The following is a 26107-nucleotide window of genomic DNA, read 5'->3' as shown; positions in this document are numbered from 1 at the left end:
GGACGTGTGCAGTTGGAGTGATACGGGACCCCTGATACGTCTACATACGACTCTGACAGGTGACTCGTAGGTAAGCATCTTGTCTGATCAGTGATCACCTGCATCCATTCATGTCCATTGTTCATTCCGATGGACTTGGACTATTCCAGCAGGACAATGCGACATCCCAACCGTCCAGAATTGCTACAGAGTGGCTCCAGGAGCACTCTTCTGAGTTTAAACACTTCCACTGGCCCCCATACTCCCCAGACATGAACATTATTGAGAATATCTGGGATGCATTGCAGCGTTCTGTTCAGAAGAGATCTCCACACCCTGTTACTCTTGCTGATTTATTTACAGCCCTGCAGGATTCATGGGTGTCAATTTCTCCAGCACTACTTCAGACATTAGTCAAGTCCGTGCCACGACGTGTTGTGGCACTTCTGCCTGCTTGCGGGGGCCTGCACGATACTGGGCAGGTGTACCAGTTTCGTTGGCTCTTCAGTGTATGTTTGGATGGGTTACCACTTCGCCAAAAAAAATCGCCCAACCGAAGATACTTGTACAGTGCGAAGCTGGAACGGATCGCTACTCTTAATTAATTATCCCACAGGAAACATCAACTAAGGCTGCGAGTGGTAAGTATCGGGGTCGAGTTGCAGCCCGGCAGACCTGTCGCTTTTGCCGCAGACTGTGAACGGGAAACCGAGCGCCGGGGTCTCGTTTGGTCCGCAGACGAGTGCGAGGGCGTGTCGTGCGAGGCGGGCGCGGAGTGCGTGGCGGGCGAGTGCGTGTGTGTGGAGGCGTGCGAGCGCGGCGAGCCGGCCTGCGGCTCCGACGGCCGCACCTACCCCAGCGTGTGCCACCTGCAGCGCGCCGCCTGCCTCGCCGCCGCAGACATACACCTGCTCTTCTTCGGCGACTGCCAGGACCAGCTCTCCTCGTCCGGTAAGTCCACGGCCCCTCCCCTGTCTTTCCTTCTCGGTGTCGTTCGCAACAGACTCAGTAGACCTACTTAACCCTGTGGCGCATAGCGTCCACTACAGTGGACAGCTGTTAATGGTCGCTTCTTTGGCATTTTCGATCAGTCCTGAGGCTGAAAATGCACACAGTTCACTGCAGTCGGCACTCTCTACTGGTGTTGTGTCCTGCGTGCATTTGCAGCCTCATGACTGATTGAAAACGCCAGAAAATTGGCCATTATAAGATGTCCACTGCAGTGAAATTCATGCACCACAGGGTTAATACGCTACACTGTGCGACGTTACGAGGAACAAATATGTTGAACTTTAAATTAACAATATAGCTCTCGTTGTCTTCAATGGGGATGATAGTTTCAGCTTTCTTTTCCCGTGAAAATAACAATTGAAATAATGAAATAAAACTGCTCCTAGTGCTGTAAAGAATATTAATCACTAGACATTATCCAAGTGCAAATTTTGTGAAATGACGTCCCGCAACTACCATATTTCAATTTTCAGTAACAAAAGTTTATCGCCTTTTAAATTTTCACGTCAGCTCGAAAACCGATGGAACCAACGACTTCAGTAAATCGTTAAAAGCGGCAGATAAGCTCTCTATGTAAAATTTTAAGAAGCTTAAAAAGTTCTGCTAAAAATTAACTATGTTCATCGCTAATCAATGAAGGACAATAAACCGTAGACTAAAACGCGTCCTATTAGGGTCAAACCGACGCGCAACACAAAATTCTAAGTGCCTATTTGTGGTAAAAATCGTCAGAATCTCTCACATGTAACACTGAGACAAAGTCTTCCTTCAGTGTTCAAAAATAGAGCCAAAAAAGTCAAACCCCACGAGAATCACAAGTGCAGGCGGTCACCTGGAAGAAAATAATCAGGCACCTGACTAGGTCCTTAGTTACTGGACTACCCGTAAAAATTTTTCTTCGTAAAACGTGCGCAGCTGGAGCCGCCGTTCGGCCTGACCTGGATGTTGCTTCAACCGCGCCGCACAGAACACTCTCCGACCAGCACAGTTCCTACCGCAACCAGGTCGTACTGAACTCTGCCCACATTATGACGGCCGTGCCCTTATATAGCCTCGGTCCATCCCCTCCCAAAATTCCCTTGTGCGTTACCTCTGTAATGAGGTTCACAGTCTCACCAGCCTCACTTAGAACTTTCGATACATAGTACTTATGACCGATTTGACTGCGTCATTAGCTGTGCACTGAAACTATAGTCTAAAATGACGTATTAAGTTCTAAGGAACCCGTAACACATTTTTACTGCTCTTTTCGTTGCACCACTCACAGTCAATGTATCTTTAATAGTTAATTAGGTATGGACGAAACTAGGAAAAATTATAACAAACAAAAGAAACGTATAATAAAAATTATGTATCTTAAGAACTAAAGATCGTAAATTGTATGTTACGACCTCCACCAATACATACTGCCTTGTTGTAAGTGTACTTGTTTTGTGGTAGATTTTATACCAAAATTCAGTTAATTTCAATTAAAATGTGCCTCACTGCCGAATTAATTACGCTATAAATCACGTGTATGTACCAGTCAAAGCGCCTCGCCAAGAGCTACAAATTGATTTCCCGATATTCACTGTTCATTAATTTGTAAAGAAATTATTATTATTTTCCTGATTGGCGCTCACAGGAAAAATTCTCGATGCTGTATCTTTTTATGTATAATGATTACAAATAATACCTGCACACTGACAGAATTGTAGTGCTCCCCTCTTTCATATGATGTATCGTCCTTCATTGTATGGTTAATCGTTTGCTTTGTATGAACGCAAACGCGAACAATAATTAGCTACCACTATGCATTCAACACCTGAGCTGTCCTAATGTCCGTATATGACTGTTTCAATTTTGACTGAAGCGTATGGCGCAGCCGACTGGCAGCAGCAGTCAGCGCCTAAAACGAGACTGACACAAGTTAGCGCATGGACCCAAGCTCTAGCCAGCAGCCGAAACACACACACACACACACACACACACACACACACACTCATCGTCCAGCCTCCACGTCATCGTGCGTTCGCCATTCAAACGCCGCTTGCATCCTATCCCTCTCTTTCACATATATAGACGCAGTCCGTCATGTCACAACGTGCACAATCATAACATGTCCGTTCTTGGCTTCCCCAAATCCAGGCGTGGCTCATGATTTCCGTAGTGTGGGAGGCTGCGACGTTCACCGATCTCAACTAACTTAGACTTCGAGTTATACTACAGGTAAGTCTGTCACCATAGCCAAGATTTTAGATATTGGGGTCAATATCACACTTTAGCAAAAGCTGGCACAGTGTATCCTCCTTCCTTTTCACAACAGACTACTAACTAACACCAAAAGCTAAATCCACAGTAAGACCTATGGGCAGCACATTTATCTGATGACTTCACATTTCCTGACACTTCATCACAAGAAACCGTAATAAAAAGAAAGAGAGATATTTTTATTGAGTGTATGTTCGCTTCGATGCATGCTTCCTGTTTTTCGTGTATTCTGATCTAATCCTGAGACATTTAATGTTTTGTGTTTGTTCAGTCCGCGACGTTTGTTAATTCTCGAGACGAAACAGTGATGTTTCCGTGACGTCACGGGTCTTGTGCTATCATTGGCTGATAGAAACAAATCGAGCAGCCGCCATGTTGATATGTTTCCGAAGCTAGCATACTGTGTTCGCTGGAATTCGAATTTACACTTGATGTACGAAAATAGGTAGTTTAAGTAATAAACTGCATTAAAGATCTCTCCAAAATGCTCCGTTTTTAGCACGATTTGTTTGTGCCAAAGCATTGTGAAATCTGATAGTGTAGAAACATCTTACCGCCCAATTTTAAGCCCTCCTTTTAGGAGGCTAACTAGGTAGTTACAGCAAATAAACTACTTCTTATCTCCTACTAATGCACGTTTTGCTTAACTTCATTCATTTGTTTATAGATGAAATCAGCTCGTCTCCCCTCTGCGCTGCAAAATGTTTTATCACTTATTCGTTAAAATTCGGACGACTCAATAGCAGTTTTTCAAGCTCATGTTCCAAATTTTTGCCTAATTAATTTCATACTGAATTCACGTTGAGCTGTTTTCTCACATGCTGCAGTTATTTGCAAGGAAACAAAACTTACTAGAGCTGAGGTTCAATATATTCACAAAAAGAAGCTTGCTAATAAAGGTAACAGGTCATTATTTCCTGTATTCATTCGTGAAACTTCAGACAGATAACGACAATGTTACCGTATTTTAGTGCTTCCAGGGAGACAGTATACAAATTTATTCCTATAGCGTATAGAACTGCCAGTAACATAGACAAAAAACTACCTCTAACACTATTAAAACACTAATACTAAACGTCAATTAATGACGCACCAGAGCATAATAGAGACATACAGAAACAGGGATTCAATCGCGAAGTTTTAAGCCACACTGTTCATTCGCTTTTGATGTAGGCAGTGGAACGTGAAAATCGTGTGGAAGTTGATAGAACACCCGTACGCTCTGCTAGTGGAACCTTCAGGAAGCCCATGAGAGATGTACTCTCTAGAAGCCACTCCCCCAAGCCTGTACTACATTGAGCCAAAGGGCGTATCAAGACGCAGTCTTAAGACTGGCTACTACCTGTTCGAAAAATGTCAGTCGATAACAACGGCTCCAAAAACGTTGACTGTAGTTGTGATTCTTCAGTTTCTTCAGCGTATTTCTTGCTCGAACAGTCCACGGGTGTACTACCGGTCCGTAGTGTCCAACGGGCACAATATTTCGGCGATCAGACATGTCGCCATCGTCAGGTGCGCTGACGAACTGAGCTCCTCAGGGCGGGCGGCAGTCTTAAATCCCCTCCCCTCGCGAGGCGTTCTCTCCGCGGTCCGCGCCCCCGCGTCAACGGTCGGCGAGACGCTGGCGTCGGCGTCTGTCGCGGCGTCGGTGTAATTGCCTCATCCGCCCTAGTCACCCGCTCGTTTCCTTTGCTGAGCGCCTTTTTAATTAGACTCAATGCTGGTTCCCATGCCCTGCTGAGGCTGTAGCCGCAATCTCGGTTGATGAGTCCGTCCCTGGTACGAATTTCGGTAGCCTCTCTAAAGACGCTGTCCCAGTATTTAGATGTCTGAGCCAAGGCCCTGGTATGTTGGTAGTCCATTTCGTGATTTTCGGACAAACAGTGCTCTGTGACCGCCGACTTGTTGGGGTACCCAAGTCGAGTGTGCCTCTGGTGTTCTCGGTGACGATCTTCGATGGTGCGCACTGCCTGTCCAATGTAAGTCTTCCCACATTGACATGGAATCTGTTTTATGCCGGCCTTCCGCAAACCGAGATCGTCTTTGACACTTCCCAATAATGCTCGCGTTTTATTTTGCGGGCAAAAGACAGTTCCTACTCGGTGTTTCCTCAATATTCCTACTATTTTCCCCGATAGTGCGCCATAACACGGTGTATAGGCAGTGGCTATCTCTTTCTCCGTGACTTCTTCCGTCTCCACACGCTGTACTGTAGAGGTGTGTCCGAGAGCGCGTCTTATCTGCCATTCCGAGTACCTGTTTCTTTTTTTTCGATATACGGTTTTGAGGTGTTCCAGCTCTTGGGACAGACTCTCTGCGTCCGAGATGGTGCGCCCAGGGTGCCATCCGCTCTTCTTTTGACCAGGACGTCCAGGAATGGTAATCTTCTTTCTGCTTCGGTCTCGATAGTGAATCTGAACATCCGGGCACGGGCCGCAGAGAGAACGCCTTGCGAGGGGAGGGGATTTAAAACGGCCGCCCACTCTCAGGAGCTCAGTTCGTCAACGCACCTGACGATGGCGACACGTCTGATCGCCGAAATATTGTGCCCGTTTAACACTACGGGCCAGCAGTACATCCGTCGACTGTTCGAGTTGATCTTAATTATTCGTGGGTAAAACAAATTCTGTAATAAATTATTGATAAGTATTTTAGGGCGGCTCTGCTTCAAAGCCTTTAACTACGAGCTGCGCCTGCCCACATCTTCCTAAATTGGTTGTGGCCGGAGCCTACATGCTGGGATTACAGGGAGAGTACCTTCCCCATGAGAAATGGCGTCTCTAACATCCATTGCAGAAAAGATTCTTCATCTCCTTCCGGGAAGCAGCATCTTTCAGAAACGCTGCAAACAGGTGCAGTAAATGGACAATGGGCAATGCTTACATTCTGCTCCTCATTATGACTGGCTGAAACAAAATCGTGGAGCGGTTTGGACCTCACAAATGGAGCGGTTGGCCTGCAGGCCTCGTATGGCGGGGTTGTGTGCCCTCCGGCACGGAGACGGCGCTTTTCACTGTGTATATCAAAAGTCGAGAGTAGGTGATCCTTCGTGATGAACCGTGCAGAACGGAAGACAGATAATTCGAGGTGCTCTCCTGGGCATGGTCGGGGAATTCTCCTTGCCGCTTTTCTGTTTTTCTCGGTGATTGTTCCGTATTAATGACTGTAGAGCTGTTTGGTAGCTAGAGAGCCGTCAGAGCAGATCCTGAGACATTTGCTAGCTGATGGTGGTGTTGTATAAATGTGACGCGCTTGGGTTAACTGATACCAACAAATGTCATTTGATTTCTTGGAAATTTGAGAGTTGTGTTTCAGAATACCTACCTGCTGTCCTCACACGAAAAGTGCACTGGCTGCTGCTGACAGTGTTGTAATTGTGCAGGAATCAGGTACACCTTCTCGCAGCAATGAATGTTGCAACCAAGAAAGTTCTGAACTTTATGAAAATACAGGAACTAGATCGTTTTCACGAACATCTGAACTGGATCAGTCCGATTCAGATTCAGTTTACCAAGGAGGACGAGGCAGGCGGGTTTATCGCAAACCCACGCACACAGACCGCTACCTACATCGGGATTCGCGCATCATAAGAACGTTGGCGGATAGAGCAAGAAAAATCTGCGAACCAGAGTTGCTCGATGCAGAATTAAAACATCTCCCCAATGCATTGCTCAAGAATGGTTATTCGTTCATTGAGGTGAAAAGAGCGTTAAGACCACCGCGTAGAAATTATAGCGGCGCTCAAGCGCCGGTGAAATGGAAAGTTTTTCCTGCCATTCAGTAAGGACGAGACTGAGCGCAGAGGAAAAATCCCAAAAAAGCGGAACATCGCGGTAATCTACACACCTACGCGGGAGATTCAAGATCAACTAAAATCGTCCAAGCATGCGTGCCAACCGCTGGAAAAAGCTGGAATTTATAGGATTACATATAGTTGTGGGGAGGCGTAAGTGGGTACTACAAAAAGAACTGTCAAAAAACGACTCGAAGAGCACAAGGGAAATTGCAGCAGAGGGGAGATTGACAGATCAGCTGTTGCGGAACATGCCTTACAGCCGGGAGACAACCGCATTCATTTTGATAGGCCTCAAGCACCGACAGCCACAAGCGGACACGTTGAAAGGCTACACAAAGAGGTCATAGAGATTGCAAAACGCCCCAGGAATTTCAATAGGAGGGAGGAGATCGTGAAATTGAATGGCATTTGGATTCTGGTGCTGAAGAAGAAGTGTATCAGTCTTCCACCATGGGATGATAGCAACAGCGGACGACGGCAGTCGACAATGGCCAACTGGGCTCGCGTATTCAAAACATGTGACGTCACGCCACTGCGCGGAAGCGAAATCTTACTGCGGAAATGGAAATGAGCGTTTGGCGTCATTGGCCGGGAGGCCCCTTGCGGGGCAGGTCCAGCCGACTTGGTGCAGGTCTTATTACATTCGACGACACATTGGGCGACCTGCGCGCCGGATGGGGATGAAATGATGATGAAGACAGCACAACACCCAGTCCCTGAGCGGGGAAAATCCTCGACCCAGCCGGGAAAATCTTGCTGTACTCAGTAACAAGCGAGGATGTGAATCGGACATTCACCAAAGCTACGATCCCTCTTGGTAATGTCCTCCGCAGATGGGGACGAATCGTTGGATTTTAAAGTGAAATCCACTCGACCACGGCGTAGTAGCCCGGAAAATTTTATTAATTGTATGAAAATAACTATTGGTCACTTTCATCTCTTCAAGACTGGTACCTTACCTGCCAGATTTGATTTATTTGACCAGGTTAATTGTGGCACTGTAATCCCTCTTTCGTGTTATTGTCATTTCAGGAAAATGATGGGGAATTACAGTTGATCAAAACTTGGTGAACAGCAGTCCTATGGAGTACCATCTCGGGGCTCAGAAAACCTGTTTCTCTGAATCCATGAGAACAGTTTACGCATGCGTCGACGGTTGGCACCCTCTTCCTACAGCCACGTTCGACGAACTTGTGAAATACATGTCACGACGAACCGCACGATTTTTTAAGTTCCAGTCGAAGATAAACGCGCTATTTCGGGGTAGTCGTAATGTCTCGTCTGATGAAAGGTTATGTTTCATGATATACGTGGTGCACAAGTGGTAGGTTGCATATCATAATGTGTTCGTGCGTGTGATCTATGGAATATGGAGCTGGCTAGGGACACTGTTCGAAAGATGATAACGAGCAAAAAGTAAATAAAATGGTAGCCTTATATACTAACTCAGACAAAATAATCGAGATTGCTCGCGCTACTAAGGAGCTGCTTGCCATCGTGTATCAATAACCGACTGGTTTTCGACTATGATCCGCCGTGATATTTTCATCAAGCTACATCGGGTCATTGGTAGTGAAGCAACACTTCACTGTAGGCATGTTCCTCTTGTCGTCAGTCTGAGATGTCGTGTTCGATGGTTGAGACAAAAGAACAGAGACTGATGTTGCAGATTTCTGTACTTACCAGAGTATTACAATTAGTGATGGTCTCCTCCAAAGTGGAACCCATTAAAATCCTCTGTTCAAAACATTTATAAGCGTCGTTTTCCGCCCGGCTTCGCAGTTTTGCCGTTTCTACCTGCAGGCACAGTGTAAGAAAATGTTTTTAGTACACTACTCATTCACTCCCACTGAGTTGGTTCATTTTGGTTAATCTTACCACAACACAGTGATACAATTCAGTGTCTGGAGACAGTATCTCACTCTTATGCCACCACCAGTAGTTCTTTACTAATGGGAGCACCGTCGCTTGTTTTTTAGAAAATAAAATTCTCCATAATTAGCAACAATGTATTTTTTGACATCAGTTGAACCTCATACCACTTGAATTGTATCTACCTACAACAAGTGCTGATTTTCTCTTGCGCTCTTTGCTGGTACCTACCGTTAAAATGGTCCATTATTCAATCCAGAGGTAAGCAGATATGATATTCATGTATCCTCAATCGAATGGAAACCGTGGCAGGTTGCTTGTGTTTACCTGGAAACATATCCTCAAACACTGCAACCACGTCACGTATCAGGGTTTTTCGGTTGCCGGAGTTAACGAAAATGCAGTCCTCATCTCCCTCTTCACTTTCACTGATAATCGGTTTGATGTTTTGTAAAAAATCACATGTACGCATCAGATCATTTTCTCTCCAATGATCATATCTGACAATTTCTAGTTGCTCCTGATATGATTAGCGGCTATTTTAATCACGCGTGACAATGGATGCGCTCTTAAAAGGAACGTGAGACAGAAATATAAGGGGCGTTCAAAAAGAAACGAGCCGAAGGCATAATTACAGAAACCAGTACCTGTATGATAGAAGTATTGACCTTGGCTGTTGAGACACTTGTCCCACTGTGACACAAGGCTGTGAATGGCTGTATCATAAAATTTCCGGGGCTGCGATGTTAACCAGTTCCGCATGTACAGCTGGACGTCGTCTTACTAGGTGAATCAGAAAGATTATGCTGACGTTCTTTTTTGACCGAGATGGCCCCCTTCTGATCCGCTTCCTGCAGCACGGGACAACAGTGAATGCCCAGTGTTAACTCGCCAACCTTGACCACCCTTCGCCAAGCGATCAAACCAAAACGACCAGACAATCTCACCCGTGGGGTCATCCTGCTCCACGACAATGCAAAGTCTCATACGGCCAACACAGTCGCGGCACTCCTGCAGGAATTTAAATGGGAGGTTCTCTGCCACCCTCCATACAGACCTCTCCCACTGTCATTACGCTTTTTTGGTCCTCTTAAAAAGGCTCTGAGGGGCAAACGATTCGCCTCGGAGGATGACGTCCAGCTGTACGTGCGGAAGTGGTTAACATCGCAGCCCCGGGTATCTTATGACCCAGCCATTCACCGCCTTGTGTCACAGTGGGGCAAGTTTCTCAACAGCCAGGGTCAATACTTGTAACATACAGGTATTGGTTTCTGTAATTATGCCTCCGGCCCGTTTCTTTTTGAACGCCCCTTATTCAACGCGCTAAAAGTGATGTATGTGTTATTTGAAGAAACTCTTTTAATAATTTTTCCATTTTCCTTGGAAAAACAAGCATCTTATGGTGTAAGCTGTGATGAGATTTTGATTCTTCTTACAAACAGAAACCAGATGCTGAAATTCGCCCATATATTTTAAAACCTTCCTCTGTTGCGTTTACGTTAAAATACCGTGTATAATGATTTTTATGAAATACGCTAATAAAAAATAAACCAAAATGAATCGATATTTCTGTCTAATTCCAGCATATTTTTCAGAGCGAACGCTGCCTCTGCTTTGGTTTTTTATCAAACACATACTTTTCTTTATAAGATTAGCTGACATAGACGGACGAGGAGCTTCTCTTAGAAGTCTACAGGTTTCAACAAATTTCGTTTTTGTTGCAAATACGAGAATGATATAGTACGGGCTACGGAAAATATTACCCATCATGCAGAGAGTGGCGGTGTCTACATTTACAAACATTGAGTGTCCTGGTAGCTGAGTGGTTAGCTTGACGGAATGTCACACCTAACGGCCCAGGTTCGATTCCTGGCTGGGTCGGAGATTTTCTCCGCTCAGGGACTGGGTGTTGTACTTGTCATCATCATTTCATCCCCATCGGCACGCAAGTCGCCGAAGTGGCGTCAACTCGAAAGACTTGCACCAGGCGAACGGTCTACCCGATGGGAGGCCCTAGCCACACGGCATTTCCATTTATTGTGTGTAACGTATCGTGTATAAGGTAAATGGTAAAAATTTGTGATGACCGCTTTTCAACAGTGTGTTAAAAGATCCATTTAGAAATGAGATGAGGAATAAAGATATGATTAGGAAGAGGGACAAATGGCACTACGGATTACGACGATGAATAGGAAGCAAAAGGTGTCAGTTTTTCAGCGCCCCAAAACTCTGAAATGTATCTGATATAAAATAGCCTTGATTTTTTTGGGTAGTCTTATCATGGAATATCCTTTTATGAACAGGAACAGCTCCAAAACAGACACCTCTCACTTTGGAATATTCAGTCTTAAAACTGTTTCTCTTGTTAGACTATGGATGTAAGTGATCCGTCCGCAGAAGTTAGTAACTGCAGTAAATAAAATTCGCCGCAGCCACAATGTCTTTCATTAAAAACTACCGGTTTTCGACGATTAATCCACCATCTTCAGGCATCATAATTGTGAGTCATTGTTGGTCAAATTATTACTCGCCAGATCGTGGATAATTATAGCTACATGGCATGGTATCGGCTACGAAACTGTAATTACACGGGCTGTGGCAGTAGGAAGAGCATTATCATGCTGTACGCCAGTCGTGTGGGGCAATATGCATCATGACCTTCCAAAAGAACGTCTCTTTTGGCTGGGGACGGATGCAGTTACCCTTAGAAAGGCCGAGTAGCACACCCGGTGTGCTGTCCGATAATACTCTTCCTGCTGTCAGGGCTCATACAAAATGAAGACACGGGAAAAATCACGGGATGCAATGCGCCACTTGAAGATGCGCCATTGATGACGCCCCGACACGTGCGTCGTATGGCGGGGGTGTAGACACGACGTGTGAACAGTCTGTCACTGGCAGGTGGGTAGCGGGCATGGCAGCAGATCGCGGGTTAGCCGAGTTTGCACTTTGGATGATAAGCCATGGCAAGACGTAACAGTTACAACACATTGTAGATTACACACGAAATCGCGTCTCGGAATTCATCAGCGTCTGGGTTAGATCTTCAACACAGCAAAGACCATGTGCATCTAAAGCGCAGCATAGGACAACCACAGGTTTCTCACGAACGGATGTCGCGTCGCTACCACAGATCCATACGGGGCGACAGACGCTCCAGTCTCGGTCATATGGTCGCCGATTAGAATGTGTAGCTCCAGGACACCATTTTTCGTCAGGACTGTACGGAGACAAGAGCAGCGCATAGGCCTCAGCTACTGACGACCGACATCACATCCTGTGCCTTCCCGCCACTTTTGGCGACTCACTGTATTTGGAGGCCACCAACGGAAGTGTACAACTTCTCCTTCCGGCCTACCTGCTGCCCCTATCTCCACCGCAACCACTAAAGCAGCTCAGCCCGCCGCAACGGAGACGAAAAAGTACATACGTACTGAACCACAGTGGCCAACTTGAGTTTCTGCAAGCCTGGAAAGCTTCGTGGGACCCGTTCAGCCTGTTGCATTTGACAACAGGTTGCGGTATCAGTCCAACGTAACAAGCCACCTACATGTTTCCTTAGGTAGTTTCATTGCAGCCCAGTTATCATAGCGGTGGGAACAGCAAAATGAACAAACCAAATATAAAGGAGACTGAGGAGAAATTAAGAACTGGGGACTGTATAGCATTCACAAAACAGAGCCCAAGTCCAGCAAGGGAAAAGTCTTCATGTGTTTAGGAGGCAGCTTCTAATACATCGGAAGGTGTCTCGCAATGCAAAACACTCATTCGGGAACCTCGAGTATGTTACGACATATTTGAAACTTTCACCAGCAATTTCCTCACTCTACAAATATTTTGATAGAAGACAAAGACTTAGTGGCTGACAAGGGTGTGAATATGTGTGCTAGGCACTTGCGGATTTTTAGCAGCATATAGCGTTTCTAAATTTAGAGCAAACATTGATTGAAAAAAGAAACAAAAACATGGCTCAGTCGACTTTAAACACCACATACAAATCCTGTAAAAAGTAAATAAAATTGGTATAACGGGGGTCATATTTGGCTGAAATACACTAAAGTTACAGACAGTAGATTTCCAAAACCTTACTTTAGTTGGCGTTGCAGTTTAACAGACATCTTCACATTCGTAGGTGCAAGGAATCTCGACTTTCAGAGATGGTTCTGCTTACTAGAGAAAATATGTACTAGAGGCAACCTGATCATGGTTCGAACTGAGAATAGCCAGGATTAGTTGAAAGAAAACTGTTCCTATCGAAAAAAGTAAATGATCCCAAAATACGCCGAAAAGGAAAAAAGGACAAACATAATTAACCTCTTTATGACGTACAATGACTCAAAATAATATATATTACATTGAGCCATGTCTTGTGATCTTCTTCTTCTTCTTCTTCTTCTTCTTCTTCTCACAGCACTACAACCCTGTGTGGGTTTTAGCCTCATCAACAAGATTCCTCCATTCTGCCCTCTCCAGCGCGGTTCTCCGCATCCTCGGACTTTGAGAGATTTTGTATCTTCTTCCACATCATCTACCCACCGTTTTCTTTGCCTTCCTCTCTGTCTTCTTCCTGTTGAGCTCCATTCAAAAATCTTGTTAGTTGTTCTTCCAGTGTCCATCGAGAGAACATGTCCAAGCCAGGCTATTCTTCTACTTTTTATAATTGTTACTATGTTAGCTCCTTGAATGAGGCGGTCCAGCTCAGCATTCGTCCTGGATCTTCAGAAACCCTTGTCAACCTGAACTGCCCCATAGATCTTGCACAGCAGTCTACGTTCAAATATCCTGAGCTGGTGCTCATCAACACTCGTTAATGTCCATGTTTCGCATCCGTAGTTTACAACTGGCCTGATCATGATCTTATATAGTTGCAGGTTCAGCTGCCTATTTAATAATCTAGAGGCCAACAATTTCTTAAACGTATGGAAGCACCTATTACCACTTTGGATGCGCAGTTTTGTTTCAATTGACATGGAATTTGTGCTGTTGATATTAGAGCCCAAAAAGTCAAAGTTCTGCTCATGTTGAAAATTGAAACCACCTGCTGAAAGTCTATCCAAGTTATTATTATCCTTTTCGGTGAAATTCATGTACTTAGTTTCATTTTTAGGAAGGCCTCTGGGTTCTGTGGCTTCTTTCGGCTCGCATTTGTCCTCTCTAATGATACCCTTCTTCTAGTAATAATTGCTACATCATCAGCATATGCGGGTATCTGAGTCGAATTTGATCCTACGTAGCCAGAAATCTGAAGCTTCCGCATGGTTGCTACAAGAGTCAGATTGAAAAGCATTGTAGAGAGGGCGTCCTCTTGTCTGACTCCTTTACTAATGCTAAACTACTTGCTCAGTTCTCCATCCACTCGCACTACAGCCTTGGAAACAGCCAGTGCTGCTTGAATAAGTGAGACATACTTCGATGGTGTACCAAGCAGCTGCAAATCATTTAGCATTTGTGCTCTACTGAGACTATCAAAGGCATGCTTGAAGTCTACATACAAGCTATGAAGCTCAACGTTATACTCATCTGCCTTTTCAGTATTTGCTTCAGCACAAATATCTGGACTGTTGTTGACTTATTAGGCCGAAATCCATACTGATACTCCCCAGAATCTCTTCTGCATATGGTGCCAACCTGTTGCAGATACCCGGCCGCGGTGGTCTAGCGGCTCTAGGCGCGCAGTCCGGAACCGCGCGACTGCTACGGTCGCAGGTTCGAATCCTGCCTCGGGCATAGATGTGTGTGATGTCTTTAGGTTAGTTAGGTTTAAGTAGTTCTAAGTTCTAGGGGACTGATGACCACAGATGTTAAGTCCCATAGTGCTCAGAGCCATTAGAACCATTTTGTTGCAGGTAATACCATAGAAGATCTTATAGGTTACAGTCAGTTGGGTAAGTTGTTGCTAATTTGACAGCAGGTCTTGTCTCCTTTCTTGTGCATTGGTTGAATTACACCTAAGGTCCATTCTTCTGGGATTCTTTCCTGATTGCATATCAACTTGATAAGTTTGCGGATCCGCTTATGAAGACCAGTTCCTCCATTTTTAGCACTTCTGCAGTTTTTTCATCAGTTCCTGGTGCTTTGTAATTTTTTTAGGCAATACACTATCTTCCGTACTTCCTCTAACGTTGGTTCCTCTACTTCTGGTTCTGCGGTATAATAATAGAGTGGCTGCTCATTCCTGATAGGATTGCCCTCCAAAATTCCCTTGAAGTATTCTCTCCATCTATCCAGAACATCTTGTTCATCTGTCAGTAGATATCCTTCTTTGTCCTACAAGCTGTTATTTTCGGCCTATACTGTTGAGTTCCTTCTTTAATTTTCTTGTAGAATTTTCTATATTCATTCCTATGGTAGTGCTCTTCCATCTCCTCTGTCTTTCTCATCATGGCTTCTTTTTTTTTCCTGCTACATACCCCTGCTGCCTCTATTCTCTTTTCGCTGTATAGTGCCTGATCTGATCTAGTGTTCCGCTGCAAGCATTTCAGCCTTGCCGGCCGGAGTGGCCGAGCGATTCTAGGCGTTACAGTCTGGAACCGCGTGACTGCTACGGTCGCAGGTTCGAATCCTGCCTCGGGCATGGATGTGTGTGATGTCCTTAAGTTAGTTAAGTTTAAGCAGTTCTAAGTTCTAGGGGACTGATGACCTCAGAAGTTAAGTCCCATAGTGCTCAGAGCCATTTGAACCATTTGAACCACTTCAACCTTGCTTCGTTTTTCTCTCCCACTGCCTGCCTACATTCATCATCATACGAGTCTTCATTCCTAAGTCTCCTTGTTTCCCCCAGTATTTCATGTGCTGTTGTCCTAATGGCATCTTTAATAAAGTTCCATTCTTTGTCTCCACCATCTTTTGTTTATAACTCCTGTCTCAATTTGTTCTGGTACTCCTGAACAGCAGCCCTATCTTTCAGTTGTTCTGTATTCCATTTCTTTATTCAGTAACTACTTCCTTTGGCAGCCATGCCAAGTTTCTGTCTCATTATGGCATATGGTCTAATTGGTTTGCTTCATTTGTTCCTGGTATTTTCCATGTCCCTTCGTAGATATTTTTACTTGGAAAACAGGCACTTACTGCCTTCAACTTGTTTGCAGAAACAAACTGGGCAACACTCATACCATTATTATTAGTTTCATCCGAATTTCCTTAGCAAACACACTTCTGAATGCCTCTTCCTTTCCCAAAAAAAATGGCTGTGAGCACTATGCGACTTAACTTCTGAGGTCATCAGTCACCTAGAACTTAAAACTAATTAAACCTAACTAACCTAAGGACATCACACACATCCATGCCCGAGGCAGGATTCGATCCTGCGACCAGACCGGTCGCTCGGTTCCAGATTGTAGCGCCTAGAACCGCACGGCCACTCCGGCCAGCTGTTCCTTTCCCAGTTTTGCATTATAGACGCTAAGAACTATTTTGGAATCATATTTGGGTTTTCTGTCACAAACCTCCTGTAGTTGATCGTGGAAGACGTCTACAGTATCTTCATCTGATTCTTCCGTAGGTGCACATACACTCACGAAGGTCACATTGTGGAATTTGCCTTTCATACGAAGAGTACATATTGTTTCATTATGTGGTGTGAAAGCAATAACAGATCTACGCATATCTTTGGAGACTGTAAACCCAATTCCATACTCCCCTTGTCTTTCGTCTTTTCATAAATAGTACAGGAAGAATTTCGGCTTATAAATCCTTCCATGTGATTTCCTGCAGTGCAACAACTTCCATTCCATACCTTAGCACTTCTTCTGCAAAGACTATTCATTGCATATTTTAACTAAAGTTCAGTCTTGATTACAACACTTTTGTCTCAATAACATAGGTGACCGGTTTCAGTTATATTTATATAACCGTCTTCAGATCTGTGAATTAATTTTAGAAAATACTAGAGATCAATCTTAAAATAAAATGAAAAGTGTCTAATGATGACAAAATTTTAATAAGATAAAATAAAACTTATTATACCCATGGCTTCCTTGAAGGATGGTAGGTGGAGATCTCCCCAGCTGCTACGAAGTCAGCTGATGGTTATGAGTGCTGGGCATGGGGTTAAATACGCAGAGGCTCCGCCTAATTCCTCTCTTCACAACTGCCAATCAGCGTTCATAATATGACGTTGTCGTCGTAGTGTAAAAGTACTAAATACACTAATAACATAAAATTGATTCATTTAAAATATCTGATTAACAGATAATTAGTATGTATCTAAAACATAAATATTTTAGATAAAAGCCGTAAACTACGATGTGTAGTAGTTGTGCCCTCGATGGGCAACCTTAATACTATTACAGTGTCAGTTATATCAAAGATGTAAAAGTCCTTGGAGTTGTGGTATATATCGATTATACTGAGTCGCCTACATCACAATTGCATCTTTGATGGATGTTGCAGAATCGTCTTACTTTAACTGTAGTTTTCATAGTGACATTCTTTATAGCTGTAGGGTAGCAGCCAAGAGTACATTCCGTATTATGTATGTCTGAATAACTGATGAGACCGCTGATTAAATATTTAGAACTCATCGATCTAATAGTTTTTATAATAATCAATCTCAATTTAATAAAAATTTTATATATTGTGTAGCATAGTTTTCATACATAGCTTTTGCCATGGCTATAACTAATCTTATATTTTAAAACAAAAGAGTAGGTGCATCTTCATTATAAAATTTCGTCAAAAAGGTCGTAAAAATATTTTTGGCGAAAATCTAATTGTTCATTGAGCAGCATTGATGATTTGGTTTTCAAATGAGCATATATCTCCATTTCTTCTAAGATATTCATATGCTGTTTGTGCGTGACGCCAGAGTTGTCGTCCAATGTTGTCCCATACGTGCTTTATTGGAGGCAGTTTTAGTGATCAAGCATGGCTAGACAACATGTCGACACTCTGTACAGCATGTTGGGTTGCAACAGCAGTAAGTGGACACGTGTTATCCTGTTAGACAACACCACCTGGAATGCTGTTCGCGAATGGAAACACAAGAGATCGAATCACCACATTCACGTACAAATTTACATTCAGGGTGCGTAGGATATCCCAGACCATAACTGCAGGTGTAGCTCCAATGTATTAAGCACACAGACAGATTGGTTGCAGGTCCTCAACCGTCCTCTTTCTGACCAACACACATCCATCACTGGCACAAAGACAGAACCAAATTTGATCAGAAAACACAACAGATCTCAAACCTGCCTTCCAATGAGGTCCCATTTAATATCAATGAAGTCGCAAATGGCGGTGGTTTGGGGTGAGTGGAATGCACGCTACGGGGCGTCTGGCTCGGAGCTGTCCTTGAAGTAACCGATTTGCAGCAGTTCGTTGCGTCACTGTGGTGCCAAATGCTGCTCAAACTGCACATGCAGATGCTGTACGATGCGCCAGAGCCATACGCCGAACGCAGTGGCCTTCCCTCGCCGCAGTGCCACGTGGCCCTCTGCAGCCCGGTCTTCCTGCGACCTACAGTCACGTGACCGCCACTGCCAGCAATCATGTACAGCGACTACGTTCATTCCTGCCAAGTCTTTCTGCAATATCGTAGAAGGAACCTCCAGCTTCTCGTAGCCCTAGTACACGACCTCGTTCAAACTCAGTGAGCTGTTGATAATGGCGTCTTTGTCACCTTAAAAGCATTCTTGACTAGCATCAACTCACCACGTCCAATTTCGAAGGTACATAATGCTCAAGACCGTTACAGCGTGTATTTAAAGCGAACCTGATTTTCCTCCTCATAGTGGCGCTACTAGCGTCATATGCGACTCCCGCGAAACTCGAGTAGACATTATCTTTCAGATGCAGAAACTCGTCTACTAACGTTCGTTTATGTCCCACAACTCCTTCTTGGTGTTGCAATTTGTTTCCCTTCAGTCTATTTTTCTGCGGTTTGCATATTCCACAAACACTGCAGTCTACAATGACGACAGACGCAGAATGACACTTTTACTCTCATAGTGCCAACTAGTCTCCTGAAGACGCTACCACGCTGTTGACGAGCAATGCTTTCGCAGAAGAAGAAGACCTGACTACGGTCCCGACGACGCTGCAGACGGAGGCGGAAGAGGTAGTGTTCCAGCCGCTGCCCGGCGGCGCCTTCGAGTTGGACCTGGACTCGTGGCAGACGTCGCTAGAGAACACGGTGGACGCGGAGCGCGAGGCCTGCCTCAACATCGAGTGCGACTTCGACGCGACGTGTCGGCTGGGGCCCGACGAGTACCCGCACTGCACCTGCCAGTTCGACTGCGGCCCCGAGCCGGAGGCGGGGGCGGCCGGCAGCGGGGGCGGGCCCGTGTGCGCCTCCGATATGCGCACCTACCCGTCAGAGTGCGCCATGCGCATGGAGGCATGTCAGAGCCAGAAGGAGCTGCGCCTACGGCCCATGGAGCTCTGCCAGGGTAAGACCCAGCCCTCTCTACCATAAAACGTACACGTCTTCGTCTGGGTTCGTATCACGTACAGTCGCGTGATAGATTAGTACATTAACGGAAATTGTTAGACCATGAGAACCTGGACCCAGCACTATCAAAATGTACTGTTTTCAAGTTTGTGCGATACGTTGATCAAATTTCATCCTTGAGAAAGCTTATTTTCAGCACAGATTAAAGACCTTTCTACACATAAAGATTAGTGTGACTACATGATGACGACTGAATGTGTCTAAAGTTACTGGAAATTTCAGGTGTAAATCGCTTATTAGCATCTTTCGGACTTGGACAAGGGCGAATCATTGCATGACGAACACCGGGCCATCATACCGACAAAGGCAGTAGTGGAAATGACTGCAGAACAAGGGCCGACCAGATGGACGCACGACAACAGTGTGGCAAGATGACTTGGCACGAATCTTTCCAAAAATACTGCACCACGAGAAGACCGTAGGATTGTTTGACTCTCTCTCTAACCAACAGAGGGATGACCACAGCTCATATTCGGGCAGACATTACACTCTTTATATCGATACCTATCTCCGGGGAAAAAAATTAGTGGAAGTGGGCTGAGGTCTAGAGTTGCGATACGTCGTTTACCGCTGATATCATACCGCGGACAACAGACTTGCAGGGTGCAGAGCTAGAGTCAACAGGCACATTGAGTGGTGTTCAGTGATGACTCTTGCTTCTGTTTGTTGCGGTCAGATCGACGTGTCTGTAGACGACATGCTGAAAGGCCACAGAAAGCAGCGACTCTCGAGATCTGTACTTCTACAACTCCTGGAATCGTAGTGTGAGACCTATTGGGTATCATAACAGGAATGATTTGGTAATTACTAAAGGGAGGTTGAATGCTCGTCAGTATTTTTATTTGGCAAGGATGATAAACCCTGTCGCCACATTCTGCATGACCGCAGTAGCAAGTGGTATTTTTCAGTAGGATAATGCAAGGCCGTCACTACAGTTCACACCACAAACACCTTTAGAAATGTAAGGAGCTTTGAATGACCTTCCCAGTTCATTAATTTGTCAAGCATAGAGAATGTCTGGGATGCGATGGGAGGCTGTATACTTTCACACTACCCTTCAACCAGCAAACTTCATGTACTGGCACAGCAAGCATTTCAGGCAGGGGAAGAAATTTCTCAAAATGATATTTGGAGGCTGTTTGGTTACATACCACGACGAATACTGGGGCATTTTTGTGTCTGTAGGGGTCACGCCTGTCATGTTGTTGATGGACTCCATTTTCGAATGGAATGAAACTTAAATCATTTGATACTTCACGGTAACGGAGAACTTTTTATCCAAGGACTCCATTGTTTAATCGTTTAGTACTCTTAGGTAATAACATCTCCACAAAGTATGATAAATAGGGCACTGGTACTTCATGTTGTAACATTTCCCACTTCTGTCAATACAATTTGCTTCGAGGACATCCTCGTCTTTACCAGGTTTACCGTCTGGTGATCAAAGGCATTAGTAAAAATGATAGGAAAGGCGAATATCGGACTTCCAGTGGTCGCCATAAAACCGTGTATTGAAACGTCATTCACTCAACTTCTTTTTTAAACTGCGATATAGAGGCTAACGCAGCGTTCTTGTCGTACACTTGACTTTCTGTTCAGGGCACTTCATGATACGTCATGAAAGGCGTTATTGGTCTGTTATTAAGGAATACAGACCGTTCGTTAGCGTACCTGCATCACGCCACATCTGGCGCTCTCCCTGTTGCAGCTGACGCATTCGAAACGTGGCTCCTATAAAAGAAAGTGGATAATGGCTGGTCGTTCACAGTGAAGTGTACATATTCTTTTAATTTTGTGTCCCACTGGAGAACATGTTTTAAGGGGCTCCGGAACGCCCTATACTTGCAATGTTAAAATAACGCTTATAAATTACATCTTTCCTCACAAAGTATTTGAGGTAGGAAGTGGAACTTTTTACAGATTATTTATTGGAATATGGGCTACAACTTAACACAGGGATTTTACAAAATTTTAGTTCAGTTATTAAAGATGAATTTTTTTTCAATTGTAATGAAAATTCACAACATTTTTTTGCAATTTTTTATTTATATATTCAAAAATATACAGTTTTTTGGAAAAAGGCTGTGTTAAATTATGCGGAAGGTACTGTGTAACATTTACTGAAAGTTTGAAACAAATATGTTTGAGATCCTTAGAAAACATGTAATTAGTATGAGAAAATAAAAGTTTTGGGAATCGAGCGACAAAAATTGGATTTACTTTTTAAGTGCATTCCAGGTCAATAGGATGGATTATCTTCATCCTCTGCAAACTCCTCCTCCAGCTTCCTCTTGTTCCTCCTCCTGTTTACTCTTGCTTGTATTTCTAGACTCTTTACAGCCCTGTCTGCAGCCCGAAGGCGTTCCTTGTCTAAAGCAAGCATCGTTCGTTGTTGTGTTCGTAGCTTTTGCTACCATTTTCTTCAGTTGCAGTTACTGCAACACTGTTCCAAAAGGTGGTCATGTATGAACACTTGTCACATTTCAGTTGTATTTCACTAGCAAGTCCTACGGGCTTTATTACGGAGAGTTCCAGACCAACTTCACTACAATGAATACATCTTACACAGTTTGAAAAAATTCCTTTGAGAACCGACATATCAAATATTTCGCCCATAAAACATTCATAGTTTTCACTCATTGAACCAAGCTTCTTCTGTGAAGTATTTTCAAAAAATGGTTCAAGTGGCTCTGAGCACTATGGGACTTAACAGCTGTGGTCATCAGTCCCCTAGAACTTAGAACTACTTAAACCTAACTAACCTAAGGACATCACACACATCCATGCCCGAGGCAGGATTCGAACCTGCGACCGTAGCAGTCGCGCGGTTCCGGACTGCGCGTCTACAACCGCGAGACCACAGCGGCCGGCTGAAGTATTTTCTTTCCCACTTTGACTGCTATGGGCAGGTGTACTTGACAGGTTAGGTTCACTCACTTGGTTATCGTCTGTATTGTTTACAGTAATAACACATACCTTTGGCTTTCCAACATTTCTCCTTTTCTTAAAAGCCTTCAGAGGATTTCTAATAACTTTACTTTTACTCATTATTATACTTCAACAAAACAGAGACTCAAGAAACAGAATTAATTACGAATATTTTCGAGATAACGACAGAGTAAATAAACATGAAACACTCGACAATCACACCAGCGATATATATTGAACCATCACAGGTTAGCCACAACACATACTTTATCTCACATCACTAAAATGTACCTGATGAACACGGACGTTAATAATAACACCATTTGACAGCAGTTTAACAGCGCCACAGCGGGTCTCGCCCATGTAGAACACATTTCTAAAAAATTTAAAAATAGTTGTAGTCTTCGAAATTGAATAAATTATACACTCCTGGAAATTGAAATAAGAACACCGTGAATTCATTGTCCCAGGAAGGGGAAACTTTATTGACACATTCCTGGGGTTAGATACATCACATGATCACACTGACAGAACCACAGGCACATAGACACAGGCAACAGAGCATGCACAATGTCGGCACTAGTACAGTGTATATCCACCTTTCGCAGCAATGCAGGCTGCTATTCTCCCATGGAGACGATCGTAGAGATGCTGGATGTAGTCCTGTGGAACGGCTTGCCATGCAATTTCCACCTGGCGCCTCAGTTGGACCAGCGTTCGTGCTGGACGTGCAGACCGCGTGAGACGACGCTTCATCCAGTCCCAAACATGCTCAATGGGGGACAGATCCGGAGATCTTGCTGGCCAGGGTAGTTGACTTACACCTTCTAGAGCACGTTGGGTGGCACGGGATACATGCGGACGTGCATTGTCCTGTTGGAACAGCAAGTTCCCTTGCCGGTCTAGGAATGGTAGAACGATGGGTTCGATGACGGTTTGGATGTACCGTGCACTATTCAGTGTCCCCTCGACGATCACCAGTGGTGTACGGCCAGTGTAGGAGATCGCTCCCCACACCATGATGCCGGGTGTTGGCCCTGTGTGCCTCGGTCGTATGCAGTCCTGATTGTGGCGCTCACCTGCACGGCGCCAAACACGCATACGACCATCATTGGCACCAAGGCAGAAGCGACTCTCATCGCTGAAGACGACACGTCTCCATTCGTCCCTCCATTCACGCCTGTCGCGACACCACTGGAGGCGGGCTGCACGATGTTGGGGCGTGAGCGGAAGACGGCCTAACGGTGTGCGGGACCGTAGCCCAGCTTCATGGAGACGGTTGCGAATGGTCCTCGCCGATACCCCAGGAGCAACAGTGTCCCTAATTTGCTGGGAAGTGGCGGTGCGGTCCCCTACGGCACTGCGTAGAATCCTACGGTCTTGGCGTGCATCCTTGCGTCGCTGCGGTCCGGCCCCAGGTCGACGGGCATGTGCACCTTCCGCCGACCACTGGCGACAACATCGATGTACTGTGGAGACCTCACGCCCCACGTGTTGAGCAATTCGGCGGTACGTCCACCCAGCCTCCCGCATGCCCACTATACGCCCTCGCTCAAAGTCCGTCAACTGCACATACGGTTCACGTCCACGCTGTCGCGGCATGCTACCAGTGTTAAAGACTGCGATGGAGCTCCGTATGCCACGGCAAACTGGCTGACACTGACGGCGGCGGTGCACAAATGCTGCGCAGCTAGCGCCATTCGACGGCCAACACCGCGGTTCCTGGTGTGTCCGCTGTGCAGTGCGTGTGATCATTGCTTGTACAGCCCTCTCGCAGTGTCCGGAGCAAGTATGGTGGGTCTGACACACCGGTGTCAATGTGTTCTTTTTTCCATTTCCAGGAGTGTATATCTATTAAAAGGTAATAGTCTGAAGATTCAGAAAACGGAAAAAAGTAAAAATTGAACTTTTCATGATTTTGAGCCTTTCCGGAGCCCCTTAACTATGTAGCGCTTTTTTCTCTTTTTCCTCCGAATACCTCTTCATCCATTCGCTGTGTTTTTCCTTTCCCGTTCCTCTAGACATTCTAAAAATTGTCAAGATGGCTTCTCAGCAAATCTCTGAGTGTTCATCATTATTAGAAATTTTGGTCTATCTTTTTTTAATAGAGTATTTCTTCCTGTATGTCAATTTCTTTTTGTGATCATGAATTTTTGTTAGCCAACTGGTAAGCTCAATCTAAAACTGAAATCTTTTGTGAGCCTGTTGAACATGCTTTCTACATAAATGATCAAAAAAAACTGTAATCGTCATTTTCCGATTGTATCTGTCACTTTTTCTGTAACTTGATGGGTTTCTTTTGAGTTATTGATCATTCGAATTCCATTCTCGTATTTTGGTCCTAGAATTTTACTCAAAATATTTCATTCTTTCTAGTCTTTTGATATTTTTGATTTGAGATCTGCTGTCAGATTCATATGCGCAAAATTCTTGTTTTAACAAGCGTATTGTAATGTCGTAATTTTGCATTCTGTAATAGAGATTTTTTTATTGTAATTGGTTCAAGTCAATTTATACAATCTTCGTAGTTTTGCAGTTCTTTTTTTGCTAGCTCCGCGACTTATCCAATCAGCTCATTAATCTCACCTAAATGTCTGAACCCGTCTACAGTTGGAAGACTTTTCCGAATCTGTTGACTGAAGGTTGGTTGTTGAATCCAAACAAGTTCAAAGATCACCGTATAATGCCACTATACTTATTGCATGTAATTAATCAGCCGACTTCATACAAGCGAGACGCAAGGCTGAGCGTCTGTTGCGGATGATCAACAATTTGTACCTGCCCTGACAATCGCCAGTCAAATGACTGAGTTCGCCCCAACGCTGGCGTGCTTCGATACACGCCTTAACTTCGCACCTTTAACTACAGCTGCTGTAACTTGATTTATATGGTACTTCCATGTCTTCCCAGTCGCTCCTCGCTGTAGCTTGCAACTTGTATGAAAGCAACGGGGCTTCTCCCCTTCATTTGCTACCAAAGATTCCAGACGGCTGGCGTCCCTGTGGCGACTATAGAGGGCCGAGATTGGACCGAGTGCCTGTAATCAAATATGTAGCAAGACTTTTCTGCACTTTGTCGAAGAAGCATTGCGGTAACTGCACTTTCGCTTTGCACACATAAATGGCATAATCTTCCAAAGGTCTGTTGACTACGGAATCCTCACAAATCCAGAGAAATACGGCCGACCGCGGTGGCCGAGCGGTTCTAGGCGCTCAGTCCGGAACCGCGCGACTGCTACGGTCGCAGGTTCGAATCCTGCCTCGGGCATGGATGTGTGTGATGTCCTTAGGTTAGTTAGGTTTAAGTAGTTCTAAGTTCTAGGGGACTGATGACCACAGATGTTAAGTCCCATAGTCCAGGGATTACTAGTTTCCGCAACCGTACGTGTCCACCACCTGAGATCATCGTCGCACTTACCCAGTCGCAAAAACGGTGCGATAATCTTTCGCCGTCGTTTATTACCCCGAGCCACTGAGGAAGCAGTTATAAGAGTCGAAGAACACAATAGAAGAACAGATGATAAGGTAGTGAAACAGGTTTGCACCCTATCATCGATCTTACCCACTCTGTACATTGTGCTGGCAGTAAAGGGAGAAGAAATTAAAACTTTGAGGTTTGCTGATGACATTGTAGTTCTATAGGAAACAGCAAAGAATTTTGTTAGTCAGTCGAACGGAATGGTTAATTCTTGACAAGAGATATAAGGTGAACGTCAACACAAGTATTACATGGGTAAAGGCGTATGGGAAAATTACCGGTCCTGTCACAGTAATGCGGGCATCACCTATGTTCGACATCAACGAGCTGTAACCACTCAC

General features: G+C 44.7%; 1 pseudogene; it reads left to right on the top strand.

Moving 5' to 3' along the window:
- Positions 1 to 26107, top strand: part of LOC124594029 — a 352828-nt pseudogene that overhangs the window by 98573 nt on the left and 228148 nt on the right.

The sequence above is a fragment of the Schistocerca americana genome, chromosome 2 (genome assembly GCF_021461395.2).
Source record: "Schistocerca americana isolate TAMUIC-IGC-003095 chromosome 2, iqSchAmer2.1, whole genome shotgun sequence".
NCBI lineage: Eukaryota > Metazoa > Arthropoda > Insecta > Orthoptera > Acrididae > Schistocerca > Schistocerca americana.
This window is presented reverse-complemented; position numbering and strand designations above follow the sequence as displayed.